We start from the raw sequence: 18,459 nt of genomic DNA, 5'->3' as shown, positions 1-18,459 counted from the left end.
TCAACAATGGCTGTGAGAACAGCTTAATCCAAGAACCCTTGCGCTCTAAACTTCGACTCATCCAGCTGCCTGCCTGTGCAGGTTAGGTGGATTGGTCATGATCAATGTGTGGACTTACGGGGATGGGGCGGGGATTGGGCTGAGGTAAAGTGCTGTTTCGGAGAGTCAGTGCAGACTCGATGGGCTGAATGGCACTGTAGGGCTTTTATGATTCTGTGCCTGGGTGAAAAGGACCCTATCGTACAAGCCTCAGAGTTCTGACTTCATTCAAAAACTCTATCGGTAAAAAACCTGAGTTCAGCCAGGTCCCCGTGTCATAACAGGATTTGCGCCTCTGGCTATCCAGCCAGAAAACCATCTCCAAAGGGCAAAATTTTATCAAAATTTGTCAGTGTCAGTCTCTGACTGAAAACCGACGTTTATCTCTACAGATACACAGCCGGGTTTTCAGAGCACATTTTCTGGCATTGAGTGCACAGAAAATCTGGGGGCGTAGTTTGCACCATCACCAGCGGGGCAGTGCCTCATAGAGCCAGCAAGGCTGGTTTCATGGAGATTGGAGTGCTGTCTTTAAAGGGCATCTCGATCAGCGTTGAATTAAAATACTCCCCACGCCTCCACGGACACAGAGGCCTATCGCCCCTCTACTCTCCATTCTCAGACAGCACCTCACCCCTTCACAGGTATCACCAAGGGGCAGTGCCAACCTGTGCCAGGGGGTAATGCTAGGGCACTGCTCGGGTATGTCCCTCTCCGCCGCCCCCCAACGGCTATACTTAATTTGGTCCCCCCCCCAGCGGGTTCCCTTCATCTGATTCCCCTTCCCATAAAGCTTTGCCGACGTGACGTCACATCAGCGAGGTATGAATCTTTACTGAAGGTGGATCATGTGGCTGGGCAGCCCTTTAATAATATGTTCCTGTATTAAAGTCTATCGAAATTAGGGCCCCACCTCTTGTGGGCGAGAACCTCGTTATGTCACCGTCGAGAATCTAATTTCCCGGCTGTCGCGGGATTTTGTGCCGACGTCGTCGTTTATGCTTGCGGTGGGCGCAGGCTAAAGGTTCCGCCCATACATCTGAAATTCCATTTGTGTTTTAAAAGAGAAACAGGTGGCTTTCCCTGGCTTGGTAAAAATAGTTTAAAACCTTAATGGAATTACCACTTGCCTTGTATAAAACAATGGCTCAGCATGGCAGCAGCCATCATTGCTTCAGGCTGTGTCAAAAAGGCAGCCGGCTGCCCAGAGACAGATCCAACTTCAAACAACTTCAGTACAAAAGAAAAGAAAATACTTCCAAGGCTTCCAGAAACAACAGTTGCTTTGCTATAAAGGTGGCTAAGGTGCCACGCCAGCAGAGCCAGAAGTAAGGAATTTCCCCCCCCCCCCCCCTGTAAACTAGATTCTACCTACCAAGCTTACCGGTTAAAGCAGCCTCAGGCAGTTTGACAAGCTGAAGCCATCGCAGATGCAGAGACAATTCTACAATCTCAAAACCTTCACTTCAGACCCTCTCGACTTCAAGGTGTACGAGGCCTGCACTGAACAATGCACACCCAACTTGATTTATGTGTATAAGTATCATTTTATCTTTATCGGTAACTGAGCTATGTGTGTGTACGTGTTGGTAACTTTCTTCTTCAGTAAGTTCCTGTTTGCTGCTGAATTACTTTAGATGGACTCATTCACTCCAAGGTTAAGAAATACGCATCCATTTACAAATACATTGATCACAGGCAACTTAGAGACATCTTTTAAAGCAACTGTGTGGCCCAATAGATATTAAAATAGCCCATTTCACCCACATCATGGAACTCTGTTGGTAAGGCATCATCAATCAGCAATTGATCAATGAAACAAATCATTTTGATCCAAATATCAAATGATGCCATCTGCTTTTCAATCACAAAAGCGATAAACCTATTTGATCATTCGATTAAGAGCCTTGAACTTCTATTGCAACAGATAAGCAAAAATTGCCGATTTGCAGCAGTGCTCCCAGGAAAGCTCAACATCTGTTGAGTTATTTGCTGCAGGTCAGACCTTTGCAGCACTCCTGAGTTTGATAGTGTCATCATTAGTCAGAGGTTCTGCTTCTAATTCCTGCTGAAAAGTATATGCCGAGAGCGGGTACAGGTAAGGATATGCCAAGCTGTCATTCATGCTCGGTTAACCAGCTGATGCTCTCTGTCAAGGCTCACCCACAAGGAATGATACTGGTGGGCGGATGACAGTCACGGAATCATTGCACTCTCGTATAATCAGGAGAGCAGGTGAAAAATAACAATATTAAACCTAATTCTGAAGACACTTTCTGCAAATGAGATTGACTCAGATTAAATTCTCCAACAAATATGTGGCGAAAATCCCTTTTTTACGGCCAGGGGCAAATGCTAGTTTTCACCTGTTAGAATCCTAGATTTCCAATAAGCCGATTAGAAGTTGTGTCCTTGCTCATGCAGTATTCGCATAGGTTTGCTGGGCTCATTTATTTCGATTTTCACTGCTGTTGTCAGGTTTTCAATTAATAACGTGTTACATATGGTTGATATTCTGTTCAAAAGAGGCACAGAAACAGATGTAAGTCATTAGAAATTTGAGCCTCTTCCTAAACTATTTGCCACAGAAAGTAGGGACATTCAGCATTACATTTAACACAGCCAGAGTATCTAGGTTAAAACTGATCTGCGATCAGTTAGATGCGGCCGATAGATTGCGCCCTTAATGTTTTTCTCTCTCCGCAAATGCTGCCAGACCCGCTGAGTTTAATCAGCATCTTCTGTTTTTAATTCCATCATAAGCAGGATTACCAGGGTGGGAGATGATGAACTGGATGGATTGGTATTTTTTATTTCGTAATTCCTATGGTTGATTTGATTATACATTTCAGAATGAAATTTGCTCCCACATTTGCAACCATCACGTGCAGTAGATGAAATAAATTCCATCAACCATCTCAATGCTTTTCTCCTTTATCCCTTATTTGACTTGCTTTTGGTCAAGTCATGTAAATTGCATCTCAATGTGCATGATTGTGAAGGATGGGGGGAATGGTAGTACAATGGTTAGCACTGTTGCTTCACAGTGCCAGGGTCCCAGGTTTGATTCCCATTTGGGTCACTGCCTGTGCAGAGTCTGCACGTTCTCCCCGTGCCTGCGTGGGTTTCTTCCGGGTGCTCCGGTTTCCTTCCGCAGGTCCCGAAAGACGTGCTGTTAGGTAAATTGGACATTCTGAATTCTCCCTCAGTGCACCCGAACAGAGTGTGGCGACTAGGAGCTTTTCACAGTAACTTCATTGCAGTGTTAATGTAAGCCTACTTGTGACAATAATAAAGATTATTTATTTGTAAGATCTTTTGGCTCATCAATGTGAGAGATTTTAAGGTTTGAAAATTGAACAGGCGTGTTTTAAAATCTTATAAATATATTTTCTAATTTACTGAGGAACCGATTAGTGTCCCCAATATAACAAATACATTGTTCTCTACTGTTTTTTTTAAATCATTTTCAGTAATTTAAAATTGAGTTAGATACTCTATAAAAATGTTTCTTTTTATGATAAACCCATTTTAAACTTTCATGAAACAGCACTGGGAAATATCAAGGAATATTATTAATACAAAATGATAATGCTAAATTAAATTCTAAATCACTGCCCTGTTGCACCGGCTCATGGCAGATTCTACATTTGGCAGCCAGAGGAAGCTGCCATTGGGGCCGACGGTTTCTACCCGGTTTTTCACGCCCACTGAGACACTCCACATAAAAATTCAGAAAATTCCGCCCTTGAGTTTTACAGCTTCCACAAAGGCACACAAAAGATCGCTTTATCATTTTTTACAGCAGGTAAGGTAAAGTCGCCATAGTCCCAGATGACCTTAGCCTGCTTTCACCTTCTGAGGGGAGAACCATAGAATTTACAGTGCAGAAGGATACCCATTGAGTCTGCATCGGCCTTGGAAAGAGCACCCCACCCAAGCCCACAAACCCACCCTGTCCCCGTAACCCAGTAACCCCACCTAACCTTTTGTTTGGATACTCAGGGCAATTTGGCATGGCCAATCCACCTAACCTGCACATCTTTGGACTGTGGGAGGAAACCAGAGCACCCGGAGGAAACCCACGCAGACACAGGGAGAACATGCAGGCTCCGCACAGACAGTGACCCAAGCCAGGAATTGAACCTGGGACCCTGCAGCTGTGAAGCAACTGTGCTAACCACTGTGCTACTGTGCTGCCCACACAGCTGGCTAGTTGTAATTTAACCTGAGGCTCAACACACCTCAGGCGAAGGGAAAGGTCGAGAAGGCGGGACCTCAGCCGGTATAGGAATTAAACCCGCACTGCTGAATTTGTTCTGCATCACAAACCAGCTGGTTAGCCAATTGAGCTAAACAGCAATGTGAATATGAATAACCCATCACTGCTGTAAAACATGCAAGCAAACACAGCAGAGCAGAACTCAAAAAGCTAGAATAAAAAAAGCTTTCAGAGTGCCCCATGTGTCAGGATCACAATGGAGTGGAAGAGTCTCAATTAAATAAAAGTGGTTGTTGAAATGTAAGTAGTCAAATAAGCAGGATATTGTCCTTATGTGGGAAATTAAGGGAGAAAAATTAGACCTTGAGAACTTTACGGATGAATTGGTTTGTGAAATTAAGCAATGAGCAATAATGGAAAATCATGCATTGAACATAAAAAATATAAAAGATTTTGCATCCTTACACATTTATTATTACCTTTCACCTCTTCATTCAAAAAAAACTTTAAACAAAGTTCATTCATTTTTTTATGGAGACCGTGCTTTTTAAAAAAACATTTGAATTAACTAAGATGAATTTTCGATGAAGATACAAAGAAGTCTGGGAAGTTTAAAAAATAATTTTAATGGAAGTATTTTTATCGTTGTTTGGTAGTACAGAATTTGAGTACTGCTTAAATAAATAGACATGCCATTGAAGGTTTTCATTTTGCGCTCATCATGACAATCGCAAGATTACTAAATCGAAAGTGAACAACAATTCATACTTCATGAGAAGAGTGTGTATGTTTGTTGAGAAGTGGACTCTGATTGGTTGAGGCATTCTCCATGCCAATATGATGCTCCGGCCCCCTGGGCCGGGGTTCATGCGGATGTGGATTGGTGCAAATATAGGCCAGCGTGGACCTGGTCTGGTGGACTTCAAGGTGGGATAAGGGGGTAAATATTTAATGTATCCCCCTACCTGAGACCCCCATCGGAGACCCCCACTGGACCACTCCACCAGCCCTCCCCACCAGAAACAACCCCATCATATCAGAGAGCCCCCATAACAGAGAACCCCCCAAAGCAGAAAACATCCACATCAGAGACCCATCACCAGATCCCCCACACATATCAGAGTCCCTCCCCCATAGCAGAGATGGGGGGGGAGTGGTCTATGACACGGGGCATCTCTGTTATGCAGTGTCTCCGATATGGGGGGCCTCTGGTGCGGGTGTCTTTTATATGGGAGGGCCTCTTATATGTGGTGGCCTCTGTTATGGGGGGGGTTGTTCTCTTATATGGTGGGGGCCTCTGGTTGTGGGTCTTTGATATGGGGGGTGTGGTGATGTGCATCAATGTAAATGCATGTAGGCTAGCTAGACACTAGAGGGAGCACCAGAAACATCACACACACACACACTCAACCAATAGATTGGTTGTTTAGGACATGACCAATGGACATTCACGATACACAAGGAGGTGACACGACCACAGGGGGGCATTACACTAACCCATATATAAAGGACACCACATACAAGATCTGCCTCTTTCCAGTGGAGACAGTCAGTGAGGACAGACACACCCACCACGTGGATTGCAGCAGCTGGTTAGTCAGTCTGGGTAGCTATAGTAGGATTAGCAGTAGTGTCGAACCCGAGTAATAGAAGTGTAAATAGTTTAATAAACGTGTTGAAGTTATCTCCATGTCTGAACCTTCCTTTGTCAAGTGCACCACAAGGAATCATGGTACAAGCAGTGAACTGTTTCAATCCAGATAGCCATACCTCAGCGTACAGTGACAACCAGCAACAAAAACGGCGCGGGCGGGCTCCGAGGTCCTTGGAGGGCGCGGGGCGATCTGGCCCCGGGGGGTGCCCCCAAGGTGGCCTGGCCCGTGATCGGGGCCCACCGATCCGCGGGCAAGCCTGTGCCGTGGGGGCACTCTTTTCCTTCCGCCTTCGCCATGGTGTCCACCATGGCAGAGGCGGAAGAGACCCCTCCACTGCACATGCGCGGGGATGCCGTGAGCGGCTGCTGACGCTCCGACGCGTGCGCCGCCCGGCAAAGTCATTTCCGCGCCAGCTGGTGGGGCACCAAAGGCCTTTCCCGCCAGCTGGTGAGGCGGAAATCAGTCCGGTGTGGGCCTAGCCCCTCAAGGTGAGGGCTCGGCCCCTCAAGATGCGGAGACTTCCGCACCGTTGGGGCGGCGCGATGCCGGACTGATTTGCGCCGTTTTTGGCGCCGGTCGGCGGACATCGCGCCGATATCGGAGAATCACGCCCCTGGGTTCCGCAGCAGCTCCAGTGCCACGGAAATCTCCGCGAAAACTGGCAGGCGTTCCGGCAAAAGTTTGAAATCTTCCTGGTGGCAGCCAAACTAGAAGAAGTGGCCGATCCTGAAAAAACAGAGCTTCTCCTCACCATCGCCGGTGCCAGAGCAGAAGAAATTGTTTAAAAATTCAAGTTCTCCAAGGGGCAAAACAGGAGCGACTTCCTGGCAGTCCTGGACAAATTCGGCAAATACTGTGAGGAAAACACACTCCAACCCGCAAGAAAAGGTAAGAGAAGCACCAGTACTCACCTCGAGGCCGAAATCCCGGAGCAGAGAATGATTTTGGTCGACGGCCGTCTTTCTACAGGGACTGTAGTTGCGCGAGAAGCGCACAGAACGGGAAGGTCCGTTTGTGCATGCGCAAGACGCCGCGCACACGCAATCATGAAAACGGCCATCGGTAAAGGAACAGCGATCTGCGCATGCGCAATCGCTTCCTACGCGTTAGGTCACATGCGCCATGACGTCAGAGGCCCTGGACCACACCCATTTAAAGGGGAAACGTCCCAAATCAAAGAAAAAATCTTTTAAAGCCGTAAAACAACCTTCCCTCACCTGGAATGACAGCACAATGCCTCAAATTGAACCAGGAAATGAAATGAATCTCCGAAGAACCCTGCAACAAGCAGTTACCTATGCCCAAACCGATTATTCCGAATTTGAATACTTTGATACCGACCTTGACATTTTCTCTGGACCTTGCGAGCCCAATGCCAGCTCCAACGCAAACAGTGATGATATGGTCCGAGAAGACTATGACTCGGACAAACTTTTCACCTTGGGAGGCTACCCCAGTACCAAATCCGAACCGCAACTAGACGCGTTGCACATTGGCGACCTCCGTATTGAATCCGACGCAGACGCGGATTCGTTCTTCGGATTTGAGGATCTTCAGCCCAGCAGATATGACATCCCGACTCGTGAGTGCAGGATGATGCTGCAGCCTGAAATTAAGAGACAGAGAGCGGTACACACCCACAGAGAATGGCCTGCTGCCACACAGAGCATGGTCCACGCACCGCTCAGGGTTCCCGACTCTACAATTGTAGCAACGCAAGACTCCGATGCGCAGTCCTTGCAGGAACAAGACCATGAGGGTCTAGCAACCTCCTCTGACCAACTAGCAGCAGACGATGCAAGTTTGCCATGCTCAAGTAAACAGCAAGAAGATTATGACAGTCTACCACGCTCCAGTGCACAGCAGGACGACCATGACGGTCTATCATGCTACAGTGAAGAACAAAGCGACAATGACAGTCCAAGCCCAAATGAAGGACAACAGCAAGACAATGACAGTCCACCCACATTGCTTGCGCCACCAGATTTACCCAACCCAAGTGAACAACAAGCAGCTACTGAGGCTCTACCCACGGCACGTGGGACGAGTGACGACAGCATCCCACTTCCCATGTAAGATGTGCCAAGTGACTGACCTCAGCTAGTGTGTACAGAGGCACTCGACGGTCACTGTGAGACCACTGGTGACTACGGTGACACCATGATACTTCCACCCTCATTCACTCAAACCTCTCCACAAGTCAGTGCATTCCTGCATGTTCCGACTCCAGACGTGCAGCTTCAAGAAATCTCAGCTGACTCCAGTGAACCTGCTAAGGCTCCGGACGGGGCGCATCAACAAAACGACACTGACTCAGTTAACCATGATGATTGATGGTTTCTGGTCTCACACGAATGATTTGGACTTATTGTTTAATCACTGTTCCCATAACTTGTAAATACCTTACCTTATCTACCTGTTCTTTGTTCAATTTTCTTAAAGTGTACAGAATATATGAACATATAAAAAAGGGGGGATGTGGTGATGTGCATCAATGTAAATGCATGTAGGCTAGCTAGACACTAGAGGGAGCACCAGAAACATCACACACACACACTCAATCAATAGATAAGTTAGATAGGATGCGACCAATGGACATTCACGATACACAAGGAGGTGACACGACCACAGGGGGACATTACACCAACCCATATATAAAGGACACCAGACACATGATCTGCCTCTTTCCAGTGGAGACAGTGAGTGAGGACAGACACAGGGTAGATTCAATATTACACCCACCACGTGGATTGCAGCAGCTGGTTAGTCAGTCAGGGTAGCTATAGTAGGATTAGCAGTAGTGTCGAACCCGAGTAATAGCAGTGTAAATAGTTTAATAAACGTGTTGAAGTTATCTCCACGTCTGAACCTTCCTTTGTCAAGTGAACCACAAGGAAGCCGCTTATGTTACACCTACAACATAACAAATCAGGGGGGTTCTCTGATATGGGAGGCTCTGATATGGTGGTCTCTGTTGTGGAGGACCTATAAAATGGGGGTCTATGATCAGAAGATTCCCTGATATGTGCGGTTCTCTGATATGGGAGGATCCTCTAATATTGGGGTGTATATCTTATGGTGGGGTCTCTAATATGGTGAGGGTCTCTATTGGGTGGTTGTGGGGGTGGGGCCGGACCACCCTCATGCGTGTGTACTGTGGGGGGTGGGGTGATCCAACAATTTCCATGGAGGGAGCGGAAGGAGGATGCCCCTACTTGTCAGCGGTGGGGAGGGGGGGGGGGGGGACTTACTTTATGGAGGGGAGGGGCCCAGTCGCTGGTCCTCACTATTGGGATACCCGCTCAAAATGGCGGCCTGATAGCCAGATTTGCGAGGGAGTGCCTGGCGATCCCTGCCATGCATAGATTTGCTTCTGGTTACTGCTCCCAGCACCAGCCTGAACCAGAAGTGATTCAGCTCTGGCAGGAGTCTCCCAAACGGAAAATGCAGCACCGGATTTAAAGAACTATGTTTAACCCTAATAAACTGTTCTATTTTGTTCTAAATGTTCTTTTTCTTTCATGTTGACTTCAGTGTAACCAATACTGTTGATAATGTAACTTAAGTAAAATTAGCCAAATCAGCAAGTGTGGAAGCCAGAATTAGCATAGGTCGACGACATTAGACGACAACTGATCCTTCAAGCTGTTGTACATTATAACACTTCCAACCTAGTTTCCCTTGTTGTGAACTTAAAACCTACATTATTGCAGAGTTAATAGGTCTCAATCAGTTCATTGCTACAACAATGCAAAACTAATCCAGCTGCCCTATTATTCCCATATCCCCGCACAGTGCCTTTCTCTGCTTCAAGAACCTTCTCTGCCTCAAGCACACGTCCTGTGGTAAAACATTCAACACTTTAATAAATAATTTTCTCCCTATGTCTCTTGCCATGCTGGTTGTGATGATTGGTTTGCCATCCTGCCAACATTCCAATGAATCTAACCTGTACAAGAGGGCCCTTTCAATGATGGAGCACGTAAAATTGCAAACAAAGCTTTGCTTTCCTCGGTAAAGTTGCCACTGTTGATCTCGAAGAAAGCCCATTGGATCTGATTTCCTATTCTCCCACTCCTTTCCCGAGTTACACTGCTGTCTCTCCATTCCCTCACTTGCCATGTACTCACGCCCTCCCACAATTCATTTCAGTTCTGCTGGATGTTCTTCGAACCACTTGACCTCTTCTTGTCTTCAGGTGATCCTGCTTTATAATACTAGACTCAGGTGGCAGCTCCCAAGCTCGATTAAAATTAGCTGGGTTCTGAAGGAAACATCTGGGGCGGAGGTCTGCAGGCATTCCAGCTATGAATAAAATTCCACACCATAGAATTTTACAGCAATGGGGAACGATTTAGCGGCCTCGTCGCACCAGACTTGGAGAGATTTGCGACGCTCAAAACGCCTCGCGAGATTGAACGTTAGGCTCATTTAACTATGCGTCAATGGGATTCAACCGCCGTCCGGGACCTAATGGTCGCACCTGGGAGACTGTTGCCTGAGACACTATTGGTGGGTATCCTCTGAAGATCCCGGACCTGGAATGCTCCAGTCCAATACAGGGTAGCACTGATGTTGCCATGTCATCCTGCTCTGCCGCTGTCCCTGAAAAGTGGCGGTATTCAGAAGGGCTGGTCATTCCCAGGGTGCATGGGTCAAACACTTTGCACCTCAGTCGTGGTGTTTTTCATGTGGGAAATTGTTTTTTTCAAAATGCTTAAAGAATGCGATCTACATTGCGTCGCCGGGACTGACACTTTGCTATTTTATTGGGAAACTTCCACCCCATGTTTTAAAATACAGGGCAAATGGGTGATAACTTACTTTATTTTTGTAACACACAAAAGCTTGCTGCTGGAAATTATTACTTGGGATTCTCTCTCTGAGGGTAAGAAAACACACCTGTCTTACACAAACACACTGATGGGGCTGGTTTAGCACAGTGGGCTAAATAGCTGGCTTGCAATGCAGAACAATGCCAGCAGCGCAGGGTCAATTCCCGTACCAGCCTCCCCGAACAGGCGCTGGAATGTGGGGCGTCACCGTTGGCAGGACCGGATGGTTCCACCGACTGGAACATCTGGAAACTCCTACCCATCATCTTTTCACACAAAATGGATCACCGCACATTTCTCTTCATTAAATTTGATCTGATATCTAGCTAAGAAACTCTCCTGTACTTGCTTATAGTTAACTATGGCCCTTACTTTTGTGTTGTTAGCTAATTTTGATATTATGTCATCTATACCCCAATCTAGATAATGTGTGTGTAATAGCACTTTTAAAATGCCCTAAACCAGGACAGTTCTTATGTAGGTAGCCGTATTGGAGCTCCCTGCAGCTTCATTATCCCCATATAATAGAATGGTAATCCAGGTGTACGAAATAATATATTTTAGAGCGTGTGTTGAGCTGCTTTAGTCTGCAAACATATTAGCTTAAGACTGGTCACCAATCACTTTGCTGAATCCTCTGTAGATTTGTACTTAAGTTGAGATTTTTGTCCCACTAAATGAATATTATTGATTAGCTGCTGAACTTACATTAAACTGTGGTAAATCTATCATTCCGTCGTAAAAGCCTCTTCTCTGAATTAATAGGTACAGTGTGAATCACAATATTAACTGGATGGTGACGCAGGGTGCAATTCAACCAAAATATGACTAAGGGCAGGATTCTCCAGCTGCGTCCACCCGGCGACCAGAGAAACCTCCCCCGAGATCAATGGACTTCTCCATTTTCTGCATCTCGCCCATGGTGATCTTGCGGCAGGCGGAGCGGGAGAATCCGCCCAAGTATTATTTTGGGCATATTTGCGCTGGCTATAATGGTGAGATCGCGGTCTGTTTTCACCCGCATTTAGTACAACAAAAGAGCCCCCACATGAAACTTGCCATGCCTCAATCCCCAGCCATTTGATTTGCCCGACTTGCGCCTGAGTTGCTCCCTGCTAACAAAGGGCGAGCTGCTTCTGAAAGGTCCCTCAGCGCTCATTCCCAGTCAATACACGAGGATGGCAGCGCGGAGATCTCTTCCTCGCTTTGGGGATGCCGACCAGGCCAGGCTTCTCGACACAGTGGGTGAGAGGTGGGACACCCTGTTCCCTGGAGGGGATCGGAGAACCAGCAGCATGGTGAACAATGCCACCTGGGAGGCAATGGCAGCTGCAGTGAGCGCCTCTTTTAAAGTCCAAATATTGTCCAGGTCTTGCTGCATTTGGACATGGACTGCTTCAGTGTCTGAACATCCGCACTTTTAACCTTGTGGTGTATGGAAGGTCATTGATGAGGCAGATGAAGATAGTTGGGCCTCGGACTCTACCTGAGGAACACCTGCAATGACATTCTGGAGCTCAGATGACTGAATTCCAACAACCACAACCATCTTCCTTTGTGCCGGGTTTGACTCCAACCAAAATGAGCTTTCCTCATGATTCTCATTGACTCCAGTTTTGCAAGGGCGCCTTGGTGCCATATGAAGTCAAATGCGGCCTTGATGTCAAGGGCAGTCACTCTCACCTCACCTCTGGAGCTCATATTTTTTGACTCTGAACTAAGGCTTTATTGAGGTCAGAAACTAAATGGCCCTGTCAGAACTCAAACTCAGCACCTGTGAGGGGCTGTTTAGCACAGGGCTAAATCGCTGACTTTGAAAGCAGACCAAGGCAGACCAGCAGCATGGTTCAATTCCCGTAACAGCCTCCCCGAACAGGCACCGGAATGTGGTGACTAGGGGCTTTTCACAGTAACTTCATTTGAAGCCTACTTGTGACGATAAGCGATTTTCATTTTTCATTTTCAGGTTAGTGATAAGCATGTGCTGCTTGATAGCACTGTTGATGTCTCCTTGCATCAATGAAGAGGATTATGGAATGGCTACAGCACAGAAGGAGGCCATTCAGCCTGTCATGTCAGTGGCAGCTCTCTGCAAAAACAATTCACCTACTGCTACCTCCTGGCCTTTTCCCTGTCACCTTGCAAATATTTACTGTTCAGATAATGCTCCAAATCTCTTTTCAAAGCTATCGTCAAATCTCCCTCCACCACTCTCTCAGACAGTGCATTCCAGATCCTAACCATTCTCAGTAAAAAAAAGTATTCTCTCTTCAGGGTTAAAAATCCATCGGTTAACTGTCAATAGGTAGAAGACTGAGCGGGCGTGTTTACTGGTGTGTCCTCTGTCATAATATACACCAGTCTATCATGGTACAGACACACACACTGATGGACACACAGCAAGACCAATCAACACACACAACACCGCAGCCAATCACCAGTTAGAGCACACTCACTATAAAGACAGAGGGCATCAGTTTTCCCGCTCATTCAGGATGCAACCTCCCAGAAGGACAGAGCTTACAGCTTACAGCACAGATCTTCACCATGTGCTGAGTGCATAGACTGGTTAGGATAGGCATAGGTGTTTAGTTTGATCTAACATTTACGGGCAGCACGGTAGCCTTGTGGATAGCACAATTGCTTCACAGCTCCAGGGTCCCAGGTTCGATTCCGGCTTGGGTCACTGTCTGTGCGGAGTCTGCACATCCTCCCCGTGTGTGCGTGGGTTTCCTCCGGGTGCTCCGGTTTCCTCCCACAGTCCAAAGATGTGCGGGTTAGGTGGATTGGCCATGATAAATTGCCCTCAGTGTCCAAAATTGCCCTTAGTGTTGGGTGGGGCTACTGGGTTATGGGGATAGGGCGGAGGTGTTGACCTTGGGTAGGGTGCTCTTTCCAAGAGCCGGTGCAGACTCGATGGGCCGAATGGCCTCCTTCTGCGCTGTAAAAAATTCTATGAACATCGTGTTAACCCACAGTGAAAGTATGGTCAACAGTTTCTAGCTTAATAAAATAGTGTTGTACTATTTTAAGTGTTGGTGGCCTGTATGTGTTCCACGGATCCAGAGCACCCAATACATCATGGTACCAGTAGTTGAGGGATGTTAGAACTTCTTAGACCTACCTGCAAGTGATCTGCCTTCCACCAGCATACAGCCATCCTGCAAAATGGACAGCGTCCGCCCGCCGCCACCGCTCCACATCCCCAGTAACCGAGGGGCCAACTGGAAGATATTCAAACAACACTTCCAGCTCTACCTTGAAGCCACAGACCAGGAAGCTGCCTCAGCCACCAGGAAGATCGCTCTCTTCCTATCCACGGCCGGTGACCATGCCTTCCACATTTTCAATTCTCTCACCTTTGCTGATGGTGAAGATAAATCAAAATTCAAGACGGTCCTCCTCAAGTTTGACACTCACTGCAACATAGAGGTGAATGAAAGTTTCGAGCGCTATGTATTCCAACAGCGTTTGCAGGGTAAGGAAAATGAAATGAAATGAAAAATGAAAATCGCTTATTGTCACAAGTAGACTTCAAATGAAGTTACTGTGAAAAGCCCCTAGTCGCCACATTCCGGCACCTGTTCGGGGAGGCTGTTACGGGAATCGAACCGTGCTGCTGGCCTGCGTTGGTCTGCTTTCAAAGCCAGCGATTTAGCCCTGTGCTAAACAGCCCCAGTCATCCTGCAAAGGATGAACCTTTCCAGTCCTTTCTCACCCACCTCCGCATCCTTGCGCAGTCCTGTAATTACGGGGCCATGATACGCGACCAGATCATTTTCGGTGTTCAGTCGGACCCCCTACGCCAGCAGCTCCTCAAGGTAAAACAGCTCACCCTAGCGACCGCCATCGAGACCTGCGTGCTACACGAACAGGCCACTAGTCAGTTTTCCCACATCCAAGCGGCTGAAAAGGCGCGGCAAGGTCCCCATGAGGCGGAACGGGTCCAAGCAATCGAGCAACTCCAGGGCCTCAGCCTGGATGAGGGAGGCCATTTTGCGTGCCTTTCGCGGACTCCCGCGCTTGTGCGCACCGAACGAGGGGAGGGCGATGTTGACGAACGTACTGCGCAGGCGCGCACCACGTACGGCCGCACCGCGCATGCGTGGTGGCACAGCGAACGTACTGACGCTACAACGTGCGGCAACTGTGGCTCCGCCCACTTAAAGCAGCAATGTCCTGCTAAATCCTGACGATGCCTGCGATGTAGCAAACTTGACCACTATGCTGCTTTATGCAGATCAGCTCAGCCTGCCAACTCTCGTCGATCCAGCCAGCCCCGCAGGAATGTCCGGGCCATTCAACCCACGGTCACCGAGCCCGATTCGGACCTATTACCCGATATTGACACCGAGGACCCGAAGGCACCTTTTTGAGTCGGTATCATTACAAAAAACAGGGTGTCCCCGGAGCAAAGAATCCAGCCTCTATCGGTATACAGCATCGATCCGGACGATGAGTGGTGTGCCACCCTTACGGTCAACCGGTCGCAAATACGATTCCGCCTGGACACTGGTGCCTCCGTCAATCTCATTGCGCGGTCTGACCTCCAAAGCCTTCGTGTCAAACCAGCCATCCTGCCATCAGCCTGCCAGCTATTAGATTATAATGGCAATGCCATTGCTGCCAGCGGCTCATGCCAACTTGAAGAGATGCACAGGTCATGCAAAGCCATCCTTCCCTTTCAAATCGTGGGCTCCTCGAAAGCCTCCCTGCTTGGCGCGCAGGCATGCAAGCTTTTGAACCTAGTTCAGAGAGTTCACTCTCTCTCTCCTGCTGACGCATCTGCCTTTCAGGACACCGACTTCAGGGTGCAGCTCGATGCCATTATCATCCAGTACCACAACGTCTTCGAGGGCATGGGCACGCTCCCGTACACCTACAGGATTTTATTAAAACCGAATGCCACGCCTGTGGTGCACGCACCTTGCAGGGTCCGAGCACTCCTTAAGGACCGCTTCAAGCAGCAGCTGCAGGACCTCCAGAACCAAGGAGTGATTTCCAAAGTCATGGAACCGACTGACTGGGTCAGTTCCATGGTATGTGTAAAAAAGCCTTCCGACGAATTGAGAATTTGCATTGACCCCAAGGATCTAAATCGCAATATTATGAGAGAGCACTATCCAATTCCCAAGCACGAAGAGCTCCCATGTGAGATGGCTCTCGCCAAGCTCTTTACCAAACTCGACGCCTCAAAAGGATTCTGGCAAATCCAGCTCGATAAGTCCAGCAGGAAACTCTGCACATTTAACACCCCCTTTGGAAGATATTGTTACAACAGGATGCCGTTTGGGATCATCTCTGCATCAGAAGTGTTCCATAGGATTGTGGAACAAATGATGGAAGGTATTGAAGGTGTTCGCGTTTATGTCGATGACATAATCATTTGGTCCACCACCCCGCAGGAGCATGTTAGTTGCCTACAGCGCGTATTCAGATGTATACATGAGCATGGCCTCCGCCTCAACAGGGCCAAAGGCTCTTTTGGTCAGACCGAACTCAAGTTCCTCGGGGACCACATCTCCTAATTGGGTGTGCAGCCGGATGCGGACAAGGTAGCTGCCATCACAGCTATGAAAACACCAGAGGACAAGAAGGCGGTCCTCCGATTTCTAGGCATGGTCAATTTTTTAGGGAAATTCATCCCTAACCTCGCCTCTCATACCAAGGCTCTCAGGAACCTGGTCAGGAAGACGACAGACTTCCAATGGCTCCCTGCCCACGAGGGCGAATGGAGGGAACTCAAGGCAAAACTGACCACGGCCCCGGTCCTAGCCTTCTTTGATCCAGCAAAGGAGGCCAAATTTTCGACCGATGCCGGTCAATCCGGCATTGGAGCAGTGCTCCTTCAACGTGATGAGGCCTCATCATGGGCCCCCGTTGCATATGCGTCACGTACGATGACCCCCCCGGAGCAGCACGCGCAGATCGGAAAGGAGTGCCTGGGCCTTCTGTCCGGTGTTGTTAAATTTCACGATTATGTCTCCAGACTTCCTCAATTCCCCGTCGAGACCGACCATTGCCCGCTGGTCAATATAATACAGAAAGACTTGAACGACATGACGCCTCGCCTCCTGCGTATTCTTCTCAAGCTCCGGCGATACGACTTCCAGCTGGTATACACCCCAGGCAAGGACCTCATCTTTGCTGACGCTCTCTCCAGGTCAGTCAACACTCCACGTGACCCAGCGGGATTTGTCTGCCAGGTTGACGTCCATGTGGCATTCACGGCCGCCAATCTACCTGCCTCGGATGAACGCCTCGTCCAAATTCGCCGCGAGACGGCGGCTGACCCCTTGCTACAGCGTGTCATGCGCCATCTAACGGACGGGTGGCTCAAGGGCCAATGCCCTCAATTCTATAATGTCAGAGATGATCTGGCGGTAGTAGACGGGGTTCTTCTAAAACTGGACCGCATTGTCCTCCCGCATAGCATGCGCCAGCTTGTCCTGGAACAACGACACGAGGGCCACCTTGGCGTGGAAAAGTGCCGCCGACGGGCCCAAGAGGCAGTGTACTGGCCCGGCATTAATGAGGACATAGCCAACACAGTGCTCAACTGCCCCACTTGTCAGCACGTCCAGCCGGCCCAACCACGTGAGACCCTGCAGCCCCATGAGTTGGTTACGTCACCATGGACCAAGGTGGGCATTGACCTGTTCCACGCGTTGGGTAGAGACTATGTCCTGATCGTGGACTACTTTTCGAATTACCCGGAGGTGATACGGTTGCACGACCTCACCTTGTCTGCAGTCATTCGTGCATGTAAAGGAACCTTTGCTCGACACGGCATCCCGCTCCCGTGTTATGTCGGACAATGGCCCCTGCTTCGCCAGCCGAGAATGGTCCAACTTTGCCAGGCGGTACAATTTTGCCCATGTGACGTCCAGTCCCCTGTACCCTCAATCCAACGGCAAAGCAGAGAAGGGAGTACATATCGTCGAACGGCTCCTATGCAAGGCTGCCGATGCTAGGTCTGATTTCTACCTTGCCTTGCTGGCCTATTGCTCCGCCCCACTGTCCGCTGGCCTGTCGCCAGCCCAATTATTCATGAATCGCACCCTGAGGACGATGGTGCCGTCCATCCATGTCCCAGACATCGACCACGTTCCGGTCCTTCGTCGGATTATGCTGTCTCGTGCACAGCACAAGGCGGTTCATGACTCCCGTGCAGTTGATCTCTCTGCTCTGGCTCCAGATGACAACGTCCGCGTCCATCTTCCGGATGGTGGCTGGTCTGCAACCGCTGTTGTCCTTCAGCAGGTGGCCCCCTGCTCGTTCCTGGTTCGTCTACTGGATGGCTCTATTCTGCGCCGCAATCGACGCGCTCTTCATCTCGTTCCACACTCGCTACGTGATCCTCCAGTGTCGCCTCGCCCTCCTGCTGACCCTACCACGGACTATGCAGAGATCCCTGTCACTCTGCCTCCCCCTGACTCTGACGCAGTCCAGCCCGCTCCTGAACCGGTGGCTCTCGGCCCACCCTTGAGGCGGTCAACCAGAATTCGTCGCCCACCTCAGAGACTTAATTTATGAACTTTTCGAATTTATGGACTCTCTGAATTGTTTTGTTGCTTTGTTTGATCGTTTCCCTGGTTTGTATATAGTGTTGATCTCGTTACTCTTGTTGCATACTGCTTCTCTGCACTAGGCACCTTCCCATGTAAATAGCTTAGTTCTCATGTACATAGTCCTGTAAATATGTCTT

This window comes from Scyliorhinus torazame, chromosome 6 (assembly GCF_047496885.1).
Source record: "Scyliorhinus torazame isolate Kashiwa2021f chromosome 6, sScyTor2.1, whole genome shotgun sequence".
Classification (NCBI taxonomy): Eukaryota; Metazoa; Chordata; class Chondrichthyes; order Carcharhiniformes; family Scyliorhinidae; genus Scyliorhinus; species Scyliorhinus torazame.
The sequence above is the reverse complement of the archived record's forward strand: the minus strand, read 5'-3'. Positions refer to the sequence as shown.